We start from the raw sequence: 27,365 nt of genomic DNA on the forward strand, positions 1-27,365 counted from the left end.
GATTTGAATCATACCTTTTTACTCATGCATATCAGTATCATACCAAGGGCTTATTTCTTTCTTTTTTTTTCTTTCTTTTTTTTTACCTAAATAGAGGGAAAACACTAGAAGAACATAGTAGCTGTAGAGAAACACAGAGTCTTAAAGTGAACAATTTTATTGGCTTAGAGGACAGACTAAAAGGAGTCTCGTCGTTTTTCACACGCCACCGTTTTAAACAATGCAGCGACCAGATCAGACTTCACAGCTTCTTTTCCACGAGATGAAATAAGAAAACTAATAAGGTTAAATTATGCAGTATAATAATCTTAATGTCAGAGGGTGCTGGTAATGACTTAAGTTCTTATTAGATAATAAATGTGTTTACTTAAGACACTTCTCTCTCTCTGACCAAGACTCCTGCAGAAGATCTTTAATAAAAGGTTTAATGTTGCTCCTGAGAAACCGCGCGGCGTTTTTAAAAAAATTAAGCCAGTATGGAATTTATTAATTTGAATGCCCATGTCAACATACTTCTTTAAACTTATTCTGCTATTTTATAACTCTGTAAGCTTTTCTAAGAGGTCCAGAATTAGTCATTCTTCTTTACTTTACTTTATACTTGCACATAAATGCAAACACACTCCAAACCAAGGCAGAAGCCTGATCACAAGCCAGATCCAACTTGTTCAAGAGTTGGTGTACACAAACCAAAATCTAGTTGTTCATCTGTCACCCAAACAGAGGAATAATTCAGCTTAAATCAATATGACACCTACGGTATCTACTAGAGGTAAGGAGACTCTTTGTGTTAATTAGGTCACAGAACTTCACATTTTTAAAGCATGCATGAACCATGATGATTTCTAATCACCGATGACTGCCGATGTTTATTCATTTATGGCAAGGATTTTTGATGAATTGTTGGCTCACCATGTGAACGTTACCTAAGTTGCTTTTCCTCCATTTGCAGCGACGTTCTTCCTGCAGCTTGCGAGTATGAGATGCACAGATGCACGGATGCACGGCGCCGTTCCAAGGCCAGAAAACTACGCGCGTGCACAAAACGAGAGCATACACATGCTTCATCCTGTCGCCAAAGGTTAAATATATCAGTCATGTCAAGATTACGCAAAAAATGCAAAACCTAAGTTTCTTCGCTGGGCGTGCTGACAACTTATTCTTAATAAACACATAGAATTTACTGGTTACTGTAAACAAAGCATAAGCACTAGATAAATATAAAGTGTGTATATGTATACTTTATTCATATACTTAAAAAGATATAACTGAGGAGACAGCTGTTACACATTCAGATTTGTTCTGGCTGAAATCAAACAGGCTGACATATTAGGCATCTGACTAAAATGCCAGCTTGTTTTTCTTTTTTCTTCTTTTTTTTTTTAAGTGGTTCAGTCCTTTATGTCTACTGAATCCTCTGACAGCTGACATGTAAATTGCAAAATATTACATGGTTCTGTCAAACAGCGCATGCACACGTCCCCTCTGAGCTCCACATCACTGCAAGTTTTTTTCTTTTTTTGTTTCCTCAGTAAATACACAAGGTTTTGTGATTAAAAACAGACCATCATCACATTTTTTTTTCTTCAAAATATATAAACACTAATTGTTATTTAAAGCCTAAAAAAAAAAATTAGGCTTTAAATATTTTTACTTCAAACTGTTTTACGTCTTCGCCTCAAGTTATGTATGTGTAGCCATCAGCCAGACAACACTGTGAATGTTGGGTAACAGTTTTTCTGCTCCTTTTTAAAGATATAATCCATGTTAGAAAAATAACAGGTTTTTACATGCGTCACATGTCATAATTGACAGCCTCGTCATGTTTTCACTTTTCAAAACATATGTCCAACAGCCTCTTTTTTATTTTTCATAACAACCTGTCAGACTGAAAACTAAGGGAAAAGCTGGCTGGTTCTCTGTGTGGCGCCATGGGCTCCAATAATCATGAACGTTGGCTTCAGTCTGAGAACAAATAAGGCTCGTCAGTCAACAGAGCGCTTTGCTTTTGTTCTCCATTCCAAACTAAATTCTGGGTTTATGTAAAGTGAGCTCTCTTGGTTTGAAAGCCTTTTGAAATAAAACATTTCTGTCTTTTTTCCGTTTTTTTTTTTTTTTTTTTTTTTTTTTTTGTTTGTTCTGGAAGCACGGTAATATAAAGTATCTTGTAAAATTATTCATATCCTTCTAAAATTGTTCATTTCGTCACATCTAAAATAAGCTTTATTGTATTTCATTTGTGTTTCGTGCCACAAATGCAAACTAGCAGATCATTTGGAAGTGAAAGGAAAACACCACATGGTTTGCACAGATTTATTTTTATTTTTGAAATAAAAGTGTGAAAAGCGTTTGTGTCACACTTATAAGTCGTTTTTTTTTTTTTTTTTTTTTTTTTTTTTGTTTGTTCTGGAAGCACGGTAATATAAAGTATCTTGTAAAATTATTCATATCCTTCTAAAATTGTTCATTTCGTCACATTTAAAATAAGCTTTATTGTATTTCATTTGTGTTTCGTGCCACAAATGCAAACTAGCAGATCATTTGGAAGTGAAAGGAAAACACCACATGGTTTGCACAGATTTATTTTTATTTTTGAAATAAAAGTGTGAAAAGCGTTTGTGTCACACTTATAAGTCGTTTTTTTTTTTTTTTTTTTTTTTTAGAATGTCACTGTTAGTTCTGCGCATCTAGAAACTCTGTTTTTTTTTGCAAATCAGCTCAAATTTAGTCATTTTAGACTAAGCATCTATAAACAACAATTTTCAAGTTTTGCAATTGACTCAGTTTGCTTTCAGAATGGACTTTGACTGGGCCATTTCACGCATGGATGTTTTTGTATGTTTGGTTGTTTTTCATTATGGTTCAAGTTGTGTTAATGGAAGTTACACCTTCAATACAGAGTGAATCAATCAATTAAGTTTATTTGCATAGCATATTGCAGCAGCAAGACAGTTAAAAGTGTTTTACACCATAAAAATAGAAATACCAAGCCATAAAAAAACACCATACAGCTATTTTTCATCAGCAGTTTGATAGTTGCCTATTTTAAAACCTGCTGGACAACATCGGATGAGAGTTTACTATTTGAATCAGATCAGACACAAAGACAGGCAGAACGTTCTCAAGGGAAGCTACGAGTATCAAAACAGCAGGAACTTCAGCTTAATTGATTTCTCATTTCTCTTAAGTTTTTCTAGTTGAGTAGTAGAAATTGAGTTATTTGTTTTGCATTTGTTATGGTAGGGGACAGCTTTGACATTGGATTTGGTATGGATGTGCAGATTAATCTTGTGCAGGTTAATCTTCTAATTTTTTCATTTTTTTTTTCCGTTGGCAAATTCACTGCAGGCCCTGTTAGAGTGGAGTTCAGGTCGTACAGTCACAGGAAGGTTTGTGAGCCTAGATAAGGCACAAGCATCGTTCATGGTTTTGTTTGTGACTTCTGCAATCTATTGCAATCAGAAGTGAAACGCTTTGTTCGGAGCAGAATCCATGTGAACATTTGGGGTGACTCACAAGTTTAAAAAGTTCAGTTTTTGTTTTATCCAATCCAAATCACATTCTGCCACACGTCTGTTGTTTTCCCTCCAATGCACCATTTTGTTATGTTTTGTGTTTCTTTGTCAAATAAAATCTCAGGAGATTAATTAAAATTTGACTTATAAAAGTTAACATGGAATATGTTTGCTAAACTTAGTCATTTACATCACATGATCCGTGTAAGTTTTTATTTCTAAATACAGTGGTAATGGCTTCGCTGTGTTTCATCTGTTCACCCTCGGATGAATACTGTTTTGTTTTCTTGTATTTTTTTTAGTTCTTTTAAAATATGTTCATGCAGTTTTTTGACACTCAAAACCCAAATCTGGCAATCTTGCCTTACACCTTTAGAGGTGCTTGCATGATCTTTGCCTGAACAAGGAGTGTGAGAGTTTAAGCAGACAAGTGCAAAAATTAACTTTTTCCTGATGTGTTGAAAGTTTTCTTGTAGTTTTTTTTTTTTTTTTTTTTACAACTATTCAAAATCATTCTTGTTAAATCTGTTCTTACAGATTCTTCTTATTTCATAAAGATCTCGCTTCATAACAACACACAACTGAGCAAAAAGCCTCTGTTTTTGTTTTTTAGCATTTGCCAAAGCTGATTTGTCTGGTTTTTTTTTGTGTGTGTGTTTTTTTTCTTTCAATGGTGACAATATTTTCCTCCGGTTTCTGCTGTCAACACATGAGAGAAACTTGATTATCTTTCCTGTCACTGTTGACAACATATTCTCCTTGGATTATGACAGCTTTGTGTATCATTCGAGAAAAAAAAAGAAAAAAAAAAACTGCACCAAGTCAGTTTACAAAAATACACGTGTCAAACTTTAAACGTCTCTTACAAAACTTATATTCGAGTTAGATACATCTCTAACTCAAACATTGCAGCAATAACCCAATGATACCATTATCTATTCTTATGCTGCAATCATCTCAGGATACTGGTTGCTTAAAAATAAAGATAACTTGTATGACTTACTGACCGATTTATTTTTGTCCAATTATTATCTGACCGCTTAGGGCTACAAATAGAGCATTAAATTTTTAATCCCAAATGGTCAGGTAATATTAAAAAACAAAAAAAAAAACAAGATGGCATCATGAAATGTAACAAACTTCTCATGATCCAGCAGTACAGTGTGAAGTTTACATAATAAATCCATTATACTGCTCAGCATGGGAGCACATCAAGAGCAAAACACATACTTCAAAGGTGTGACTGTAATGATTCAATGGCTGCCTGATCTTTGCTCATATCAATATGCTAATGTACTGTTTCAGTAAAACTGTTTATCCGCTGTGACAGTTTTAATAAATATGCAAAAAAACAAAAAAAACCATATTGTTTTTAAAAGTTACTAAATCCAGCTTTAACCACTCTCCATCTATCTAGTGTCAGCCAGATTAACGAAAGGTTCTACAAACACTTGTCCTGCATTGTTTTCTTCTTCTCATTGTCTCCTTGTTGGAAGCATTGTCTCTGTGCCCTGGATTTTCCTGCCTTGCCTCACCCTCATCTGATTTCTGCACAGCTTCTGATCTCAAGACATCAACTGTGTTTATGAGCCCCAACACCCACGTTTTGCCCTCCCCTCCTCAAGTACTAAGATCTCTGCCTCCTTGTATATGATCCTTGGCAGTCTCCTGTTTTACCGTCTCGATTCCGAACTGCTGACAGATTCCGCGTATGCGTGTGAAGCCCAGGAGTCTTGTTTCCAGATTACCTACTGCTGTGTCATCACCCTAGCCTGCCGGTCCTCGGCGTCCCTCTGGAGACTCTTGAGTGACTCACAGTGTTTCAAATTGAAGAGGGTCTGTCTGGAGATGGAGACTCCCATTTGGATTTCTAGAGCAGGAAAATGACAAGTTCCTGGAGGAGCTTTGAGTTGGAATCAAAGGCCTCATACAAATCCATGGAAGGTTAGTCACATTTGTCAAATTTACTAACTCTCAAACAGCTACTAGCCTGTCGCCTAGCAGAGTTTCCAGTCGTGCTCCTCCAGAGGTCTTCTGACTCCCACATGCTTTATATTTAAAATAAATCTTTTTAAATGTGCTCTATGACTGGTTGACTTTTCATACCCTTTATATAGTTCAATACAGTGACAAGAGTGAGTGTTACACAAGTTGTTGAATCCTCGTGTTTAGACCCATGTAACGGGTTTTTCAGTATGTCAGTGTGCATGGCAAGATAAAAATTTGATAAGCGTTCCCTTTGCGTCTTGTGAAATAGAAAGAAACAAATTTAACCTACACTTTTTTTGTTTTTGTTCATATTTCTGTAAAAGTGAAAAAAAAAGGATCGACACATTTGATAAATTTTTCAACTACATCCACAGACATATTATGCGCAGATCTAATAAGTACGCTTCTTATTATAGTCTGAAATCAATAAACATAAAAGCTTTATTTGAAAACAACAGTTTTCAGTAGGTAGTCATGAGCATTCAAAACATTTGGTTGTGTAATTTCATGGCATTTGTTTCACTCTCTGATCCATTTTAATACATGAGATGTGCAATCTGGTTTACAAGAGGTTTCAAAGCATTACATTTCTGGTTGATTTTAGTACAGTGTTGGTTTCTTATCTTCACTTTTTGCCAACAAAAATGATGTTTTGGTTTGCATCTTAGGAGCGTAAGACAGTTTCACAGCTTGAAATATGTGTTCGGATATCCAGATCCCTCCAGTTACTGTTAGAGAAAAGGAGCAGTTTGTTTTTGTGAGTTTATAGGTTGTGAAAAAAAGAAAAAAAATACAGATGCTGCTCATCTGATTGTATCTTAAACTATAATCTCACCCTTAATATTAAAAAGAAAGCGTTCATGTTTAATATTTATCTTGCACACAAATTAGCTCCAACTGTCTTGCTTTCAGTTTATCTGACTATTAAATGTATATATCACAGCTGGATACACACCTTACTGTCAGATTATTATTATTTTTTTTTCAAATATCAAGGAAAAAGTAAAGAGTTGATTCTCTAAAGGCTCTCTCATCTCCTTACAGATAAGCGCCATATGAATTTTACATGACATAAGTGAGTCTTAAGACAAGGGCACCATTTTTCCCCCCCTGCACTGTGACCATATACCACAGGATGCATCTGCTTCCACCAAGGCAGAAATGGCAGCAAATGTTCCACTTTTCTTTCAGAACATGACTTCTAAAAACTAACAAACATGCTTAACTTAATCTGTTATTGATTGAAGGATTAAACCAAACAGTGCTGCTAAAGAAATGTCAATCTGTCTACAACTGATTTCAGAAACAGATAAAAAGAAAAAAAGAAAAAAAAAAAAGCAATAAATACACCAGGATACAAGTGTGCAAGTCAAAAGTACCCCTAAAGGACAAAAACTCTAAAATGTAAATAAAAAAAATAACATGGGGTAAGAAGAAAGCACTCTGAACTCGTCCAAAGTGAAGATTTTTACAGATGCTTCAAAAGTTTGGAATTGGCTCAAACTGTTTTGACTGTGGAAAATATGTATATGCTAAAGCCATTCCTTCTAGTTTCTATTTTCCAATGGACCCAAAATTTCTATTTTCTAATGGAGTACAAAATGTAGTAGCTATTGTTTGATTCACATGTACATATATCACATGTTCTGATGAAAATTCTCAAACTATGCCTTAAAAAACTGTACGACACAGCAATCTTAATGTGAAAAGTGCGAATGCGATAGACTTTGAAAAAGAGCTGATCTAAGTTAGCTCTCCGACGGGACGTCGTCCTACTTCAAAAAGTAGAACCCCACTCTTAAAGATGAAGCCATTCAAGGTGAATATTGCAAGTTCAAATGTCCAGAATACTATAAAAACTTAAGAAAAAGTCCAGAAATTATTACAGTTATTTTTCTTACATGAGGAATGTGAAATTCAAATTAGACTTCCTAAAACGTCTCTCTATTCTTAACAAAACATAAAAAATGCTAAGGGAAAAAAAAATCATATATATTCATATTGACTTTCTTTTTTTTTGCGCGGGGGCAAAAAGAGGCAACCACACTAAAAATATGAGCCGTCAAGTTTTGATCTTCTTATTTTAACCCACTGGTGGAGGTGGAACTCAATTTAGATTTTGACATAAACACTTCTATTCACATGCGCACGTGTTTCTTGCATTTTATGCTAACTGTGTCTTTGGAGAAGGGAAAGAAAACGGTAGACCCGGGGGGACTCAGAGAGCAAACGAACAAAACACCAAAGAAGGCACCGATTTCAAAGCCAGAGCCATCTTGTTTGCATAAGGACACAGTGACAACCACAGAAAATGCTGCTGTCTAACATAAACAGACAGTTTTTCCTTTCCTTTTTTGGATTGTAGATGACTAAGCACACAGTACATTTTCACCAAATTATTTTTCATGCTCTGAGCCATACTATACATATATATTCACAAAGACACACGCCTGCATGTTCATGTAGATACCGGAATAATTATAAAAAAATGACCTATAATACTTAACTGCTGGTGCTTTTAACGCTCTTGCATCAACATTGTTCTTCATGCAATTATGTCCCCAATCAAAGCGTTATTCCATGTGCTTCACTTTGCCTCACCGAACACATTTGTGGAAAGTGAAAATCCTTTCAGATCATTCTTCACGCCACCGCGCACAGAATAACAGGATCAGGAAACAACCGAGCCCAACGTGTCAGTAATTCAATGTCTCCATTAAAGGATCATGATCTGTTCTATGATTCATGATGGCCACGAAGGAAAGTCGTGTAATTGGAGAGTATGAAAAGCGATGGCTCTCTCAACAGGATTTCAGCTCTGTTGTCAGAGTACTTATCATTCCAGTGTCACTTCTTCTTTCCCTTTCTAGCTGCACATCATCTGCACATCAAAGTCGTATTCCAGCAGTGCTCTGCAGTAATGAATGTCCCACATTTCTGCTGCTTAAATTTGATGATGTCTCACTGAAGCATTTTTCTTCCTCATCTCCAAATTCTATCAGGTTTTCTGAAGATATTAAATAACTATGCTCTACTATAAAGTTACTGTTATATTTTACATTAGACGCTGCTGTTAAAGACATGTTAAGTGAGAAAAATATCTGAGGGAACTAAATTATGAAATAGATAATGAGAGTTTCCAACCCGAGATAAGGCTAAAACCAAAATGTTGTTGATTTGTCAAAAGAAATAAAAAAAAAAATCAACAGATTTCAGACAAGTTGGAAAGCTTTCCAACATGACAGCCAAAATATGCTGTTGTTTTTTTGTTTTTGTTTTTTTGATGTCTTCAAAATATGTGTAACAATTTGAAAACATGTCAATCTTTATATTCGAAGCAATCTCATCAAAAATATGCTGATTTTGGCTTTTGTTACATTTCCATCTGAGATCCTCCTTACACTTGGCACCGCACATACTCAGAAAATACAGATATTATTCAAACAATGATAAACAGTAACAAATATTTCCGCCACCATCACGCCAGCGTATATCTATGGCTGCGGAGGATGAAGATATGCAGCTTGCATCACTTTCACCTATGCATCCAACACTACAGCAATCTCCAGTTACTGGAGTAAATAGAGATGAAGTTTCAAAATGATGATTTGATTTATCAAGGGGGGGGGAACTACCAATTCTGTGTGAGAAAGTAATTCTCTGCCTGTGCCACAACTCTTTGAATGTGTCTTTTACATTTCTTTGGAGGCATTTCACCCCATTTTCTTTTCACTCTTCTCAAGTGGATGTAAGTCCAGCCTTTGACTAGGTCACTACAGAAATTTCATGTTGTTTTAGAAAGAATCAGAGGAGACTTGTAAATGTCAAACCATCAAATTACCAACACCATGTTTGATTGTTGGTAGTAATATTATTTTCTCAATATTTTCCACTTTTGTTGTGCCAGAATAGTTTCCAAAAAGTCTGAAGGAATCAACACGGGAATCAGCTTTTAAGTTCCCACCACTCTCATAACAAGAGAGGCTTTGAACTCAAGAAAATGTGCTCGCTCTTCTCAATCGAATATTTTTCACTTCTGCAAAGGTTTAGATCTAATCTGTCTCCCTGTTACAGCCTCGTCCCCTTTTCCTCTCTTTAATCACCCTCATGGAAAGGATGCAATAATGAAATGATAAAAATCTAATTAAATTTTTTACTCTCCTTGGTTTCACAACTCGGCAAAATCCTCAAAACATAGTTATATATTTTTAGGTTTTCCTAGGATTTCATACATTTTTAAGACAAAGTATAAACAGTGTCTTTATCCATACATTTTAATCATAGATTATTGTTTCATGTAATTAAAAGCAGTCACCAAATCTTCTGGTCTCTAATGGTGCTCTTCATGTTTTGTTTTTTTCTCACTGTCCTACGGCTATGATTTCTCACCAACCTGATTTATTCTAGATGAAGACATGTCATTTTGTCGTTGCAGCAACAGGTGTGTTGTTCACTTCAAATAATTTACCTTGCCAGAACTTTGAACTGTGTACAAAAATATTTATAAAAAATGCTCAAATATTGCTTATGTTTAATTGATTCAATGTGATAAAAAAAAAAAAAGAGTAACACCTTAATTCCATTTATTATTATTCTCATCTCTCGTTTATACAGTAAATAAATAATGAGATTATGACCCCTGATCAAACCAGCAGCAAACTCTTCTGGTAGGTAATATTTATTGGAATCACATAAGTTCATGTATTAGGCTGAGTGTCCTAAAGAAATTCCATTAAATCATCGTTCGTCCTAATGTGCATGAAGTCATTGTTTCTCAAACAACCTTCAGATCTTGCCAACATGCCAACAGGTTGTTTGGAAGTGATGCCAGAAAAAAAAAATACCTCATTGTTCTTGCAATCACACTTTTAGAGATGAGGAATCTGCAAAACTCTCCTGGGACTGGAACTGGAGCTATATTTTTTGGTTAGGTGTCACTACAGATTAGGTTTTTAACCAACACTACAGGTGCGTGAAACAAAGATTGAATATGTGAAAAGGCGCTTCGAGTCCACAGTTAATGATGGTGGGAGATCTGTGGCAGTGTTTGGTTTATTTTTCTTCCATGTTGGTGTCTGACTGTGCGAGCTCTTTGAAATACTGCGAGATTTAATAAAAAATCTGGCTGACTCTACCAGAAACCTGAAAGCAGGTGATTATTGGGCCAAACATTCAAAATAAATTGGACACATCAACACAGAAATCACCAGAAATCAAATCCACTGTTTCCCAAGGATAGCTCGGTTCCCAGACGTGATTTAAATTAAAACCCAAAGAGAAAATAGCTTCAGACGGGATTCAGGAGTCTGGATAATCTAGACTAGAGGTTATACAAAGATGAATAGAGATCTTTCTCTGTATGCTACAACTTTGTGAAATGGAATATGAGACCAAGTGCTGGTCTATGGCCAAGAGGGAGTTGGACAGACTATTGCCTGCAGGGGTACCAGCATTTGTGCCATGACTGATTTTGTCAAAAGCATTTATTTCTGAACATTGTTTTATTGTTCTTTGATTAGATTTGTTCAAATAAAAACTGGATTTTTTTTTTTTATTCAATTTGAGCTTATAATCATGCAACACAAGTTCAATTTACACTTTGCATCTTTAATAGCAGTGCAAATAAATGTGGAAAGCACTGAGATAATTTTTTTTTAATGCAAATATATTCCAATAATAAAATGTCAAAGTTTTTAGTACACAATGTTTAAAATACTTTTTTTTTTTTTTTTTTTTTTTTTTGCTTTTCTTCCCTCTCTAATGTAGAGGCTACATCCTCTGTTACATACAAGCAGCGTTCCTCCTAACAGATGCTCCAAATGTACTTTGAAACACAGTGACATAGACAGAGGGGAAAGAGAAAGAAAGTGCCATGCTGGTCCTGGTTGGCACATGGTGGCAGCATCAGCTGTGTTGAAGATATGAAAGCAATGAGGTTCAAGAAATACAAGTGGGAGAAAAGCGTATCTCTTTTCTTTTTTCTTTCTGTGTCCTCTCAAGGCATTTGAGGCATGTCATACAGAGAAGCGGGTTGCGCACATGCCAGGGCAGATTTGCTCTGCGAAAAGGATCTGAAGACGCGTATCCTAATTGCGTGATCGACTACTGAATCAAGACTGCATCAAGCGTCAAAGTAGGCGGGCTACACTGATGGAATAATAACCTGTCTTCATATGACCTTCAACCATTTGGGTTACTTGTGTGTCTGTGTGTGTGTGTGCGTGGGTGGGTGAATGTATGTGTGGAAATAAGTGTGTTTGTCTCAAGTGGGTGTATGTGAGCTAGTCTGTGGAGGTGCACAGTTCTCTAGCGAGAATGGTAGAAGGTCTGCAACATACAGTATCCGAGAGCAGCAAAGAACAGGTGGACCTGGCTCTGGAGGGGCGAAGTAGCCCCAGGCAGACAGACAAAAGGGATCACCCGAGGGCAGCCATACGGCCCACACAGAGGTAGGTCATCAGTGAAGCGCATGAGAAGCAGCCCCCAGGCAAAAGACGCAAGACATGAGACTGACGTCAACAAGCACCTGCCCTCCTCAACCCAGTCGCACCGTCTTCACTCGCCACGCAGGCCAAGCCCGGAAACCAGCATCTCCGTCGACCTAGGGTCTTCCAACCGCTGGCAACAAGCACCAAGTAGGGGCAGGGACTATCCCGCCATGGCTGCCAGGGGCGCAGACGAATCCAAATAGGGGAGGACACAGTACTATCCCACCTGGTGAGCTTGCTCCTGGGAAGTCAAGAGAGAGAAGGAGGGAAGAGGAGAGGTTCAATACCTGCTTCGCAGTGTGTGAGTGTTGCTATTGCATCCCATCAAGGTGGGAGTTTTGGTGACCAGAATCTTTGTCGTGCTGTTTCGGTTTTGCATCATCAACAGCTGTCCTGTTGACAGTTGAAACCTGTAAGCAAAATTGTGCTACCATGAGAGGAAAAGACTGTCATTCACATCTTTACACATCTTCAGATAAGTGGCAATGCGAAAGCCACATCCGTGTCAGAACAGAATTGCTTATGGCCCAGATCCTCATGCAAAAGTGCTGCACATTTCAGGAAGACAAGAGAAGACAAAAAGCTTAGCGAGAGATCAAGCTCTGCCCCGTAGAGTGCCGTATGGGTGAGAGCCAATGTCGCACCCATAAAAGATTAGGAGCTCCAGTAGTTATTGCAGAATCTCTCCGATGCGTGAAAATATGCTTGATTGCTCCAAAAAGGAAGCCGTCGTTAACTCTAACAGCCCAGAGCTGCAAGCAACAGCCAACTCCATTTTGAGTCCTCTATGTTACATACAAGGAGCATACTTGCAAATAGCTGGCATCCCTGTTTGAGCATACAGCCCACAGTGAGAGAGAGAAAGTTTGCTCCAAGCATCCAAGCTGGTCATTCTTGGCATAGAGGAGAGGCATCAGCTGTGCTGTAGATATGGAAGCAATAAGGCACAAGTGAGGCGAGACGGGGTGAAAGACAAGTAGACTGTTTCTGCTGTGACAGAAATGAGGCTGGAGTGAGATTGGTGAAAAGTCTCCAAGGATTGTATTAGTTCCTGTGTGTCCTGTTCTCGTCCAGAAGAGGATATGCATGTTTGTTTTGGTTCCCTGTTACTAAATGGATGGCTTGGGATTTTTGAAGAGAGACTCTGTGAAATTATTAATAGTAACGTTTTCTTCGTCCCCCGTATAAAGGCGGAATACTACAAATTCTTAAAACGGTGGCAGGCAAATTGGAAGTCAATTGGATCCCGTGTTTGGAGAATTTTCCACAGGCATTGATCTTATGCCCCACCACTTTCAGTCATTTTCCAGCTCAGAGAGTCTTTGTTTGTATGCCCTAACACCAAAACCTAACCCTAACATTTCCTCTAACTCTTTCAGAAAATACAAAGAAAACCTACTTTAAAATTGTATAGCTTTATTTTTTACATGTGCAGGCATGAACTTGTTTATCCGTCCTTGAGATGCCATCGTACACTACCTGCGTTATGGACTGTCGGGTCTTGTAATGGTTTTGAAATACTATAGACATTTGTAGGAATTTAAAAATATTCATGTAAGTCTTTTTTTTTTTAGCATTCTGTCATTCTTTTCTTAACCAAGCATTTTGTATTTTACTTAAAACTATCTCAGACCCCCAATCAGCTGAACATTATAGTCTGCTGATCAGCAACATGCTTTGGGTCAAGTGCTAGAATACACAATCTTTGATGCCATGGCACAAACATCCAAATGTCGCCAAATCCAAAAGTTCACTCCACTCATTAATCACTTGAAACAGATTGATAAGTAACAGATTAATGCAGTCAGCTGTCGATCCCAGAAAGACTTTACATAACTAAGGTGATAGTTGAGTGAACAGGGACAAAAGAAAATGAGAGGACGTGCTATTTTAAGTTCTCCGCTCCAAATCTGGCTGGTAAAATCACCTCTTCTTGTTTTTAGTCAGCAGCATGAAAAGGGTGAGGCTTTCCTGTGATCTACGGCAGCAGTGCAGAGTGAGTAATGGAGGCATGTCAAATGGTTTTCACACTTTTAGAACACCTGGAGGAGTCCAATAAGTACATCTAAATAAAAGAAAAGATGATTTATTTGAGTCACTAAATTCAAAAAGTGACCGTTTCTTCTGTTTCTGTGTTAATCAGCATCACACAGAAGCACATGTTTGATTTTTGCCTTTTAATATTCTTAATTTTGACAATTATGGCTCACAAAAAAATAAAAATAAAAAAAATCCAGTTGTCCAGCAAAAAAGATGAGGCCCACTGCTCCAATACCTAAGCGGAGCTCATCAAATATTGAATACATAGAGAACATGAATAAGAACTACAACTACACAATATAAAAATAGGATAATTATTAAAATTTTCTGATGAGTTTCCTTCTGTTTTGAAGAAGAGAAGCCAGTCGAAGCATTTGGCGTTTTTCTCATCAAAGTGTTGTACTGAGCGAGAACTTAAACACGTCAAAACACATCAAAGCCACACGAGTTCGTTCTCTCACCAGTGCAAAGTCAAACACACAGGCAGAACAGAAATAATCAATAATGAGATGTATTTGTAACAAATTACTCACATGTTGTTGTTTTTTTTGTTTTGTTTTGTTTTAATTTTTATGCATTAAGCATGGTATTCCATAGAAATGAGTGTAAAAGAAATATTAGCCCTTGGCTTTGTTTACACAAGCACAGCATTATTACCAGTATTGACCTTTTCTAAATAAGACCATCTTCCAATTACGGTGTTTACATAAGGGATTTTCCATTCATTTTTCTGTTTACATGTTGCAGAGCCTGGGCTGCTCATTTACATTAATCATGTTACATATTACACCCTCTGTGCACCACAGTGACGTCTGCGCCCATCCAGATCCTTCGTTGCAAAGATATAGGTCAAAACTGAGAGCTTCACACTCTCTGCTGAAAAGTGTGTTGCTCTTATTCTTAACAATAGCTATCCTGTTGTGCCTCGACTCTGCTGAGGTGGTGTGGCTATCATCAGATCGAAATGACTGCTCTGTGGAAAATATTAGCAGGATTTCAAAGTGAGCATGTCTCACATGACTTAAACCCTCGACTTATCTTAATTTAATTAGTTCACATCAGATTTGAACTTATTCAGGTTACTGAAACAATACTTTATTTCCTCTTTTATATATATATATATATATATATATGTGTAAAAAAAGACAGTGATGGAGGCACTGCATGTGAATGCCAGCTTGCAGGTTTCATAAGCACAACAAGGTTTTTAGGAACAAGATGAGCATATTTACTCACTTCACAGGTCAGTGGTGAAATGTTTCTGCTGCTCAGTGGATGTTTGCCCACTAGCCTAATTCTTTCATTTGTTCGAAAAAGTAGTGCAGCGGTAAAGGGAAGCCTCTGAAAAGAGAAGTGAATTGACGTCCCATGGTGCCGTGTTTGGCTGATGGGAGATGCTCTAAATTCTTGCTATCCCACGGTGCTTCTATAAACTTCTCAAAATATTTCAGAAGCTGTAAATGTATCTGCAGGGAGACAAGACTTGGAGCATAGAGGTCCAAAGGGTGTGATATCAAACACATAAAAGAAAAGTTTCGGAAAAATGTTTAAGATTTTTAAAGAAGGCCGAGTAATAAAGTTCATTATAATGCTGCAGCACTTTACAGTAAAACTTACAAACGGGGTTTCTTAAAGAACAGAAACGTATTAATTGACTAGGTGATATCTAAAGCTCAATTTCATTATTGTTATGTCCAAGTAACATTTGACTCTGTATGAACTGCAACTTTTGACACAGTTTGACAGATTTTTGCATTTGAGTTGAATGGGTCCAATTTTGTTCAGTTAAAAGTATGACTGTGATTACATCTCCAAGACACTGTGTGTGACAAACAAGGAAAGGATACCTGGTTTCAATATTTTTTTTTTACAAATCAAATGTGCCATTTATTTGTGATTTGCTCAATTTATCCTGGTACCCGTAATGAAGTACAACACAACAGTTTTTGTGTTTTAAAAGTCATGCATAATACAAAACATCAAATAATCGTAAATCCTGCTTAGAGGTTTGTTCAGCCTTTTTATGCATTCAACGTTTGTACTTTAAGTAAATGTACTTAAATCTCCAATAACACATTTTGTTCTCACTGTTGCCAGACACCACATGTGCGGAAAATAGCCTATTGAGAATCAGTTCAAACAGCTTACTGAGAATCACTTTTAGCCACTGTGGGCCAGCTGTTCTTTTCATATAAAGAACTGATTTAGAAGTAAAGCGTCATCTGAAAACAAAACAAACAAACAAAAAAAAAAACAAATCAAATCATTTCAGTTGAAGACAGCATTTGTGCACGTATTCTGGCCAAATTTACACTGAAGATGATCATTCGTAGGGTAGTTGAGAGAAAATATGAGACGAGCTGAAGCATTTTCTTCAGAGGCCGGATCGGAAAGCTCATGCGCCTTGCAGGCACTTGACCAAAAAACAGACTACAGTTAGCTAGATTCCTGCTTTACTGGGCATCATGAGTGAATGTCGTCTCTTTACAGTTGCCAAGGTTCATCTCAAATATTACTTAATTTGTCATTAATCTCTAAACTGTTAAGTATAAAAAGTAAGAATAAGACTCTCTTCTCAGCATTTGCTATCTGTTCACATTTACATGCAAGCAGACAGTGGAGATGGATTTAAGTTTTATTGTCTGTCCACCGGTCGTGACGAGACTGGTTGGTCATTTTATTATGCACTTTTCATCTCCACAATAAACACACGTGTTGTTGAGATGTTGCTTTTTTTTAAATGTTTTATTTCATTTTAAAGGTAAAATAAATCGGTGTAGATAGGAAGCAATCTGGTGTCTTTTAAGAATCACAAACTTAACTGTAGCATAAGCGTTCAAGAACATTCATCTCCTCCAATGATTTCAAAAGAAAATTTAAACGTCATAGCAGTGTGTTCCAAAAATGTCCATATGGTTCACATATAACTAAAATTTCATCATGAAGTCAGGTTAGAAATATCCTCATCAATAACATCAGTTAAATATGCTGAAACTTTAGCTATAATCTTAAATCCACCCCACTCTGCTGTGTGTCTTTTTAAAGTGTTCAGTGAGCGAGTTTTTTTTTTTTTTTTCCCTCCTCAACTTCAGACTTTTAAACATCTCAACCTATTAAATTGTAAAGATCTGATAAAAAATGCTCACAGCGTGTTTTAGTCACTTAGACCTCATAAAAAATTTCCCAGAGTGCAATGAAGCGACCAAATGAGGCGAGTGGATGACTTCTTCCAGGCTTGGTCACAGCTTTCACATTCGACAGCCCATCAACAGGCACATTTACACAGGAGGGGAAACACTAATAGTGTGATTAGGCTGGAGGTGAATCTCAAGGCCTTAGAAAGCAGCGTACATCTTGGCATCAAAAGAGCATGACATGGAAGCGCAGCCGTCTCCACCATACTGTTAAAATGGCTTATTCATACGTACATATATAAATGTACAAAGAGGGAACGATAAAGAGGGGCTAGGCATTTTTCTTTTAGTGGAACTCTGGGAAAGATGTGCAAAAAGAAATAAGGTGCAATAACTGTTTATTTCAGAGGTACTCATTTCTCTTGGAAAAGTGTAAAGCAAATATCCAGCTTCATATCTGACTACATTTATTCGACTGAGGGGAACAACCCCACGCTAGACTTGTGTTACTTTGGGCAACTTTTATTCTAAATGTCCTGGAATTAATCATGTACTCTGATAACAATGCCAGAACTTTGAGAGAGAAATTGGTCCACAACCTCAGTTATTCTCCACCATATTAAGCAATGAGGATTAAGCATTTTCCCCATTTTCCCATCATGTTCAGAATTTATTACAAAAAAAGGTTGAACGTGTTAAAACATTTGTCATAGATCTGATACATTCTTTGTGGCTTTTGGATACAACCAAAAATATTCAGGCATTTTTGTTTGCTTCCCTTGATTTAAAGGCGAACGGGACGGGGAGGAATTACTACTGTGCCTTCACTGCACATATAAGCGAAGCAGGATGGTCCCTGTGATCAGTGGATGATTTTCTATTAGTTGCTAACAGATGGGAGATCAAGATGAATGTGGACATTAATTTGAAAGCTACCATCAAAAGTCTCACTGAGTAAAATCATCAAACCGTAATGAGGTTGGGTTTCAATTTTTAACCAGAAAAAAAAAACACACAACTTTTTGAAAAGGATTATTAAAACTGCTGGAAGAAACTTCAGTATGACTTTATAAGAAATAAAGATTTGAATAGCTATGTTTTATGATTAGTAGTAATGCATCCCTGCAGAGCATCCCGCTCATCTCTTCCCTGGCCATATTTTGGGCAAACAACTCGAACTTGTCACTTAAAGGCAAACAGACAAGTAATGTGCTGTCAGCAAATGAAAAGAAGAAAAGAATATTAAACACTGGATCAAATTAAATTATATTTGTAGCTCCATTCATCATCCTCAGCAATGGAGTTGATGAAGTGGCAAATGTGGTTTATCAGTTCATCGGTGTCCATTTCTTCCAATCATCTTCCAAACCTTTAAAAGATGGTGTACTTATGATTACTTTATACTATTTCAGATGTAAAACTCAACACTTTGTGATACCTACGTCGATATATGTGTCTGCATAACACAAAAATCTGAACGTGCTTATTGTCTGTAGAAATGTTGCTTTATGTTTTTTCCCTGGTTCTAGAATAACACTGTAAGTTTAACAGACTGATATGAGCGTGTTATTTAGCTTGGTTATGGGATCAATTAGCCAGTCGACACTCTTCTGCTTAGCCTGCTTAGGATGTACTTTCACAATACCATTACGTCATCAACCATGAAGTTTCCACACTGTATTTTTATTTCTTAGAAACAAGGGAAACATACTCAAATAGTAGCCCAATACAGGCAAGGAAGGAGTGTATCTTAAAGAACTCTTTAAAGTTCAAGATACACACTTAAAGAGGGTATCTTAAAGATACAGTCTTTAAGATACCCTCTTTAAGTGTATCTTAAAGGAGGAAATGCGGCTCACTCACACTTTTTATGACATCTTAATAATGAAACTCACAGGGTTCCATTCTGTGCACCGCGCAGACTCTGCGTATACTATCTGTGGATGGTTGAGATTTCATAGTCCCTACCATAGTCTAACCAAATGCATGCAAATTCCTTCACTTCCCACAATCCGAGAGGACAGGGCAAGTTAGGGGGGCTAGTTGGACCTGTGGCCCTGTTTGTTCCACACCAGGGTGGCCAGTTAGTGTGGCACAAAGTGACATTCTGGCTGACGTGCGTCCTTGTTACTGGTTGCACCAACTCTCAACCTTATCAGCTCGGTGTAACGTACATCGCAGTTTGTAAAAAATGTATCCTTGTGTGGACATGTCCTGTGGACGTCTGCTTTGAGTGCACGTTTAGTCCGCAGACCTCTGTGGAGTGAAGTACGCCTGAGTATGAGGGTGGCCTAAAATCATGATAACCGCATCAGGAGAAAATAGGTGATTTTGAAAACATTTTTAAACTGAGACCACCAATCAGCCCGTACCCAATGCACATGCATCTATTTAGTGTGTTTGGAGAGTAAGGGCTCCCATAACACTTAGAAACAAGAACCATGGTATACACACATAAGTTGGCTAAATCTTGGTAGCATCCGGGGAACAAGCAAATAGTTGCTTTACATGCAAACCACTGTAACACAAAATCATGTAATCAAGCAACCTAAATGACCAGAACAGCTTCATATTTAAATATTTTACAAGCCATTTCCCAGTGGGCAGTGAAGCAAGAGAATTATATGATTGGATGACTTTTTTACAGGCCAAGCAATGACTTTCACATTTGACAGCCCATCAACAAGCACATTTACTCATGGGGTAAAACTAATGGTGTGATTAGGCTGCAGGTGAAGGCCTCAAGGCCTCTAGATAGCATTTCTGCAAAACAACTTCAGAGAAGAGAGAAAGAAAACACAACCTGCAGAGAGGTTCTATCAAAGGGATTAAGAAAAAAACCCATACCATTCAAGCTGTCAAATAGTAGCAACATTTAGAGTGCAACTTGTCTGTCTTGAAAATGTGAAGATTCCCATGAGGCAACTCAATCATATCTTTACCATTGACCCAGTATGCTTTTTTTTTTTCTCTTTTTTATTTTCTTTCCAGGAATTCTGTTTAAAACATGTTCCAATGAAATAAGTTGCTTGTAGATTGTATGTTTGCTAGTATGCTCTCACATGACAGTTTGAAAGCCAAACAGAAACCTTCAGACAAAATAAAGTGGCCCATGTCATTGGAAAGTAGTTTGTGTTTTTAAAATCCAACCTTGGCAAGTTGAAGTTGTAGCATTTTCCATTATCTCAAGAGAACCACCATTAGGCTTTTTTTTTTCTTTCCAGTCTCAGGGCTACAGCAAAGTTGATTTAATTTGAGTTTCATATTACTTCCTTAATACCCAAAGGAAAATTATATCATTACTTTGTACATTATTTAAAAGTTGCCATATGTTGTTTTGAGGTTGTCCATTATGCCCCGGAACCCGCCTTCTTTATCAGTTTGTTCTTTGAGTTTGTTTCTTTGAGCCGGTGGCTCTGATGTTGTTGCCCAGACAGATGGCTGCCAAAAAACAGTCAAAAGGAAACAAAGGCTTAATTCGTCTCCATCACAAATTTAGAGAATATACAGAACATAACAAGTAGCAAACACTGATGGAGTTATTCAACCTCAACAAACACCCTGACCTTTCTTGCTACAGTATTTCATTCAGCTTTAATCTGGGTGTCGCCCACTGTTTATGTGGTCTTCCTACACCACTTAATTATAATTTCAATATAACACAATGAATATATCGAAGGAATTTCTAAAAGAATATGTCTGAGAAGAATACAATATTAGCTAGGAATAGTCACTACACATTTTTCAACTTCTGTTTACATTCAGTTTTTTTTTTCCTTTGCTATGTTTTACATTATAGATATTTGAATTAGAAAAGAAGAAATATGTGGAAAGGTGAAAAACAAGTTAAAAGTAAATGACAGCACTAAGTTTCAGCATCCAGTTTAATTTATTCACTGCGAGTCCACATACAGCCGCTAGGGGGCGACTGTCACATTGGTGGTCTAGAGACAGTTGGGTTCACAGAAGAAGAATAAGCCGTCTTGTTAGATGCTAATGGAAGCTCAACGTGCGTGTCTCATCTTTTCTATATTACAGGTAAGTAAGAATGTGTTTTACTGAATCTATATTGTTATCCCTTAAGAGTTGAAGAGGTTTTTGAATGAAGAGTCAACTAGTGAGTCACGTTATGCAGTTTGTGATTAGTATTGTGTAGAAAACGGGATATATTTCTGGAGTCTAGATTATGCTAATGCTAGTGGACTTTGTGTGTTGAGCAGGCTGAGAAACAGCGGGAGGAGAACTGAATTCATTTTGAAATTATTGTATTTTTCACTTTTTGGAACGGTTCTCACACAAAAGACGTTATATTGGTTTATTTTTTTTTGTAAAATTGACATTTCTTTATGGGTTATTCCAAAAAAAAACAAAAAAAACAAAACAAAACAGAGAAACCATATTTTTAAGACACTCGGTGTGAAAGTAATGGCTGCCTGTGTGTGAAGCTTAGTATATAGAGACACAGCATTAAAGGAGCATTGCACCCTTTTCAGTTTTGTAGTTGATGTTTTGTGTAAGAGATAAAATATTGTAGTTCTGTGAAAACAATGGATACAGTTAAAAGATAAAATGCTTATGAGTTAAACTATATTTTATTTGTGCAGAATAAAATTAGTACAAGCTACTAAAATAGTTAAAAGCAAATTCATATATTTTATTTTGAGAGTTAAAAAATACATAAGGTCTGAAGAAAAGGGACAAGATATTTTAGGGAAAGAACTAACTAAAAACAAATGATTTAAAGAATTGTCATAAAATTCATAATGTTAAATGGAGCATGTTAAAATAATTCTCGTTTGGTTTAAAGGGGTATTATAGCTATTGGTGATGTACTTAATCTAAGCATTAGCTCTTGCAGCTACTCGGTGATACCTTAAGTATTTGATACTTGAAGTATTGCATACATGTTGAGAGAACAAAATTACCACATTATCCTCAGCCCATCCAAGATTACTGTGTAAGAAATAGCTGGGGTTGGGTGGCTACTGTGCCTTGAAATACAATTTTCAGTGTCAAAGTTCAATGTTTTTATTTGGATTTTGTGAGAAACCTGCACAAAATATTAGGTGGAATGAATATGATGCACATTTTTCATGGTTGGAGAATGTTTCAACTGGACAATGTTTGGATGTGCAAGCCTCAAATCTGGCCTTTATATAATAGTTCCAAGTGGAAAACCATTGTTGGAGGAAAGCTGTTAGCAGTTTGCCATAAGGCATGCAGGGAAGCAAACGTTTGGCAGAAGGTGTGCTGGTCAGATTAAAACTAAATTAATCTTTCTGACCTACATACATACAGAAATATTTGGCAGAAAACAAACACAGCACATCCCCCTGTACACACCATCCATTATGTGATGCATAGTGGTGGCACCTATATGCTGTGAGGATGCTCTTCTTCAGCAAGACTGGAATGCTAGGTCAGTCAGATGTAGGCTGTAAATGACTTAAATCCAAATATGAATAATTGGATCACACTAATATATGTTGAGGTTTGTGTTTACATTGTGACAATCTGTGGAATGTTTTAAGAGGTATAAATACTTAGGCAAGTCTTAGAAATTGCTGTTCATCAATGCTGTCTATTCAGTCTGACCAACTTTCAGCTATTTTGCAAAGAACTGATAGAAATGTTTATTTGCAGATGTGCATATTTGGTAGAAATACAGACTAAAAGTTTTGATTGCCATTTGTGAAAACTTTGGGAAACCAGTTACAACCGTCCCATCTTAGCATTATTCACTTATTTGGATCTATCAAATGGAAATCTCAATAAATCCCAGTGATGTTTGTGGTTTTTATGCAACAAAACGTGAAAAGGCTTTAAGGGGTGAAGGGTTGGGAAGACTTTTGCAAGACATTGGAACTGAGCTCTTTGACATCTGTTTCTAAAATTGCTGGAAATTGGCAGATTAATGCAAAATGTAATACAAGATACTACCATTTGATTTCACTTAAATATAGTTGTAGTCCCATGTTATATAAAATATTATGAATATTCTCATTTTGTTGTACTTTTTCTGTTTCTTCATCCCTGATGAAAGATTAAAAAAAAACAATGCATCTCAGGAGATATCACTGTAGGTTATGAAAGTGTTTTTAAAGTCCCACCGTATTCTATTGTTAAGTGACAAAAGTGAGATTTTAGAAGATCTAAGGAAGCCTTTCATTTGTTTTTGTCCCTCCTTTAAATGTTCAGGCATCACTGATTCCATGTGGGGGGGAAAAAACAGGCAGGTATGTTTCCCACTGTTTGAGAATTCTCCGCACGGAGCAAAAGCTGTCGACAGCACTTTCATACAATAACAGCTGTGGGGTAGAGAAGAAATGAATGTAAGGTGCCACACGTGCCTTTGTCCATTGTACTTACTTTTCACTCCCCACCCCCCACAGGCCCACCACAGTCGCTGGCAGTGCACACAAAAAAATACCAGACTGGAGATGGGGACTAACCAGAGGAAAGCACTTTGATGACAATCCAAGTATTTCTCAAGAGGAATCACTTTTTGAACATTGTTTTTTTTAAAACATTTCCTTTCATGCTGAAGTGTAATATGCGCCATGCTGCATATTGAGAATAGTCTATGTAAAAACATCCGTGCAAAATGTGAGTCATGGGGAAAAGCTGTCTGTTTGCCCAAGTGTGATGCAGATGTGGGTGAGTTTAAGATTTGCTGCTGAGAGAAGGCAAAAATCATGAAAAAAAAAGAAAAGAAAAGAAACTGCTTTGCTAGCAGGAAATATGGTCAAAAAATCTGGTGGAGGACTGACCTCGCAGCTGTCACCCTACTAGACTGAAATGCCCCTGAGCAGGGCATGAAACAAACTGCTGCAGATCGACTCTGAGGCCAAGAAGACAAGGCTGCGCTGTTTGGTACATTGAAGCTGCCAGCTGTATGAGCACAGACACACGGCCCGTAACCCTAGGCCACTGCCACTGCTGTAAATAGTAAAGTATTTTAGTAAACATGCCTCGTGAAAATCACTATGTAGATTTCCTTATTTATTGAACACTGTCTCTGCAGCGGCAGAACAGGCAGTGGAATCCTACAGTATTTTCGAGGTGGTTGCCTCCCTGCACTCCAGGCTGTATTTTCCTTCCTCTTTTTTTTTTTTTGTGATAAATGCAACTTTAGTCAGCAGCCCTGTAAATTTTACCTAATAGAGAGTGTCAACATTCCAACATCTTGTGCTCAGCAGGAACTAAGTTGGCTCCCCGGTTCTGGTCGCGTTTAGTTTCCACGCTGGCATGCACTGTAATGAATGATATGCTTGTATTTTTCCCTCATGAGCCGGCCTAATGGCAGACACATTTGTGCGATGAAATACTTCGACTGACTGCGTGGGAGGGAGAGATAGACAGGAAAGGAGAGAAGGGGTAATTGTTTGAGAGCTTGTTACACCATCGCTGCGTAATAATTGCTGTAATTAGAGAGAATGTACATCCATCTCCTTCAGATCTGCTTGTAGAAGAAGGAACGAATTTGACAATAAGGCAAACATTGTTTTGTTGCAAAGATTATTTGGAGTTTTATATCATATCAGATGTGGGCCAAATCTTCCCAGTGTTGAAGCAGTCGGTGATAAGAGTCTCTGGTGATCTATAATGTTTGTCTGCAGTAATTAACTTGAGGTGAAGATTATGCGAGATTTCCTCTCAAGTGTGTACACATTACGCCGACTTCATATTCTGACCAAAGTCCAAACAAGTGAGAATTGTTCATATTCTCTTTCTCCACTGAGAACAGGCTTGGCAGCTCTAATAAGAGCTGGACTCGGGCATATCCAGGTGTAATTTATTATTTATATGCATTTCTGGCATCAACAGCAAACATTTAATGTAGTTTTACACCAGAAACTATGAGAAAAATAATTGAAACTGCACAGATTGTGTTGTCAATTTGCAATCTATTTTTTATTTTTTAAAGCTTTGATTGATTTTGGGCAATTTGTCTTTAATATTAGAAAGAAAAAGAATATTACTGTAAATATTTGTCTGTACTGTAAATAGCAAATTACTTATTTTTATGAAAACAGAGATCTATTAAAATCTGAAGGAATAGTCTATTTAAAAAAAAAAACGTTTTTAGAATCCTTTATTAGTCATTATTATAATTTCTACAGTTAGTATTACAAGAGCATTGCTTTCTATGCGTATTTCCCAGAGAATGTAGATTCTTTCCTTAACTTAGACTTTAAAGGGCTGTCAACATACAAATCCAGCATGGCTAGAGGTTTTACAGTATGAAAGAATAAAACACATGTTCTGTAGAAAATAATGTGTTTAAATTTGCATCATTGTGTATACTACTTCTTTTTTGTTAACTTCACAAGTATTGGTCTTTGCTAAGTCTTTAGTTAAAACAGAATTTTCTGCTGTTGTGCAAAACATAAATGAATTGTTCTTAAGCAATGTATTTCCACTCACTATGGAAAAGTGGCTTATGCTTCATTAAGACTGAAAAACTAGTAAAACTAAAACTTTATTTGACATAAAGTCTTCCTCAGTGTTTAGACAACAAATTGCCATAGCAACATCTTCTTTTTTATTATTTTTTCCTAAGACAGTTGGGTGTAGCTTACCATGCAGCTTTATATTTGCATGAAAATGGAAAGGGAAAAAAAAAAAGATTACGTGGGTTGACAGCTCGTTCCTGGCCCTGCATTGATGCAGATTTGGTAATGACCACATCAAGATGTATTTTAGCAATGAGAAATATCTACAGATTTACCATATGTGTGTTAAATGGATGCCATCTGACTTTCACAAACCTGAATGCCTTCAGCTCTGAGACTGCTTTCTACTTTCCTCAGAGGCACAACAATAGTCAGCCAACTTTAACCCCTCCGTTCTGACTTGGTCATTATATAAATCACACCACAGCAGGATGAAGGCATTTGAGGTCTATTGTTTACTCAGCAGGTTAGGCAATTCGTCTCTGACCTCCACTATTACCAGGAAACTACAAAGGGTTTTTTTTCTTCCCCGATTTTCACGTCGATTCTCTGGTAATCATTGAAACGGTGTGTCTGTCAATCCCAAAGGATCAGCTGTTTCCTTACCACAACCTTACCATCCTGATACTTGTTTATTTCTTTTCTTCCATAGACTTAGGTAATTTCTACATGCCCAGTGACATCACCACTTAAGGCAAATAAATATTGACTGCACCTAGAAAAGGTTTGATTACATTTTCTTGTATCTGTGGAAGAAATTGTCTTTAATTTGCAGCTAATCTTATCTTCTTTACGTTACAAGATTTGCAAATGAGCATGGCTAATTGTTTGCAGGGGTGGTCTGTAAATCCCAGAGAGACACTGTGTGTCACACGGCACAGCTCCTGACTGTTACAGTAGAAGTATTGAGTTGGAAGAGCGGCACTCATTTCAGGAAATTCCTAATGCTTTTGGTCCTGCATGAAAAGCTTTTCGACTTAAAAATGGAAAGCCAAGTCCTTCATGATTAGACATTAGCAGCTTGGAGAACAATCAAAGTTGTATGCACCACTTTCCAGTTAATCCATTATACATTCATCAGCCACCTTACAGAAGCCACCTCTTGTGTTGGCTGAGTACTGCCCAAGCCAGCGAAAGGGTTTGACTGTAGAAGCCCATGCTATTAACAGAATTAACTCCAGCCAGGAGCACAGCTCAGGGAGAACACACCAATTCCATTATCTCAGCTGGACGGAGGCCATTCTCTCTCTGCCACTCCGCAGCACAAGTACTCCAAGCATGGAGCCCGGCAAACCAATCATACAGAGAAACAACATCCACCAACTCAAAAATGCACTCTATTAAAGCTCTTTCCTCCTTGAAATATTCATCTAGCTAGGAAAGAAAATTGAAATCTTTGCAAAATAAAAAATAAAATTAAGACATAAGGCACAAATGTAATCCATTGTTCTTCCTTTCAACAATAAGTAAAGTGAACAGTACTGAACAGAGCACTGGATGTTTGCATACATACCTAATATTTTTCAGTTGTGCTCCTCATGAGAAACCAAAATTTATCTAAAAAGATCACATTAAAAAAAATATGTAAAACAAACATTTAAAGTAAATAATTTTTGGCGTTGAGAGAAAATGTAGTAAGGGGAGGAAAACCACTTCTTGGTCACAACATGTGTGAGAGGATGAAAAAAGAAAGCAATTTTTAATAATGTCAAATCTTTCTAAAATATTTGATGTGAAGAAAGT

The 27,365-nt window shown here is 37.0% G+C and overlaps 1 long non-coding RNA gene across 1 annotated transcript; it reads left to right on the forward strand.

Moving 5' to 3' along the window:
- Positions 1-21,095: 21,095 nt before the first annotated feature.
- LOC107835592 (uncharacterized) lies at positions 21,096-24,141 on the forward strand. The gene is made up of 2 exons (XR_001661397.1): positions 21,096-21,204; positions 23,559-24,141. It is a non-coding gene; the product is annotated as an uncharacterized LOC107835592 (long non-coding RNA).
- Positions 24,142-27,365: the final 3,224 nt, after the last annotated feature.

This window comes from Poecilia formosa, unplaced genomic scaffold (assembly GCF_000485575.1).
Source record: "Poecilia formosa unplaced genomic scaffold, Poecilia_formosa-5.1.2 Scaffold14, whole genome shotgun sequence".
Taxonomy (NCBI): Eukaryota; Metazoa; Chordata; class Actinopteri; order Cyprinodontiformes; family Poeciliidae; genus Poecilia; species Poecilia formosa.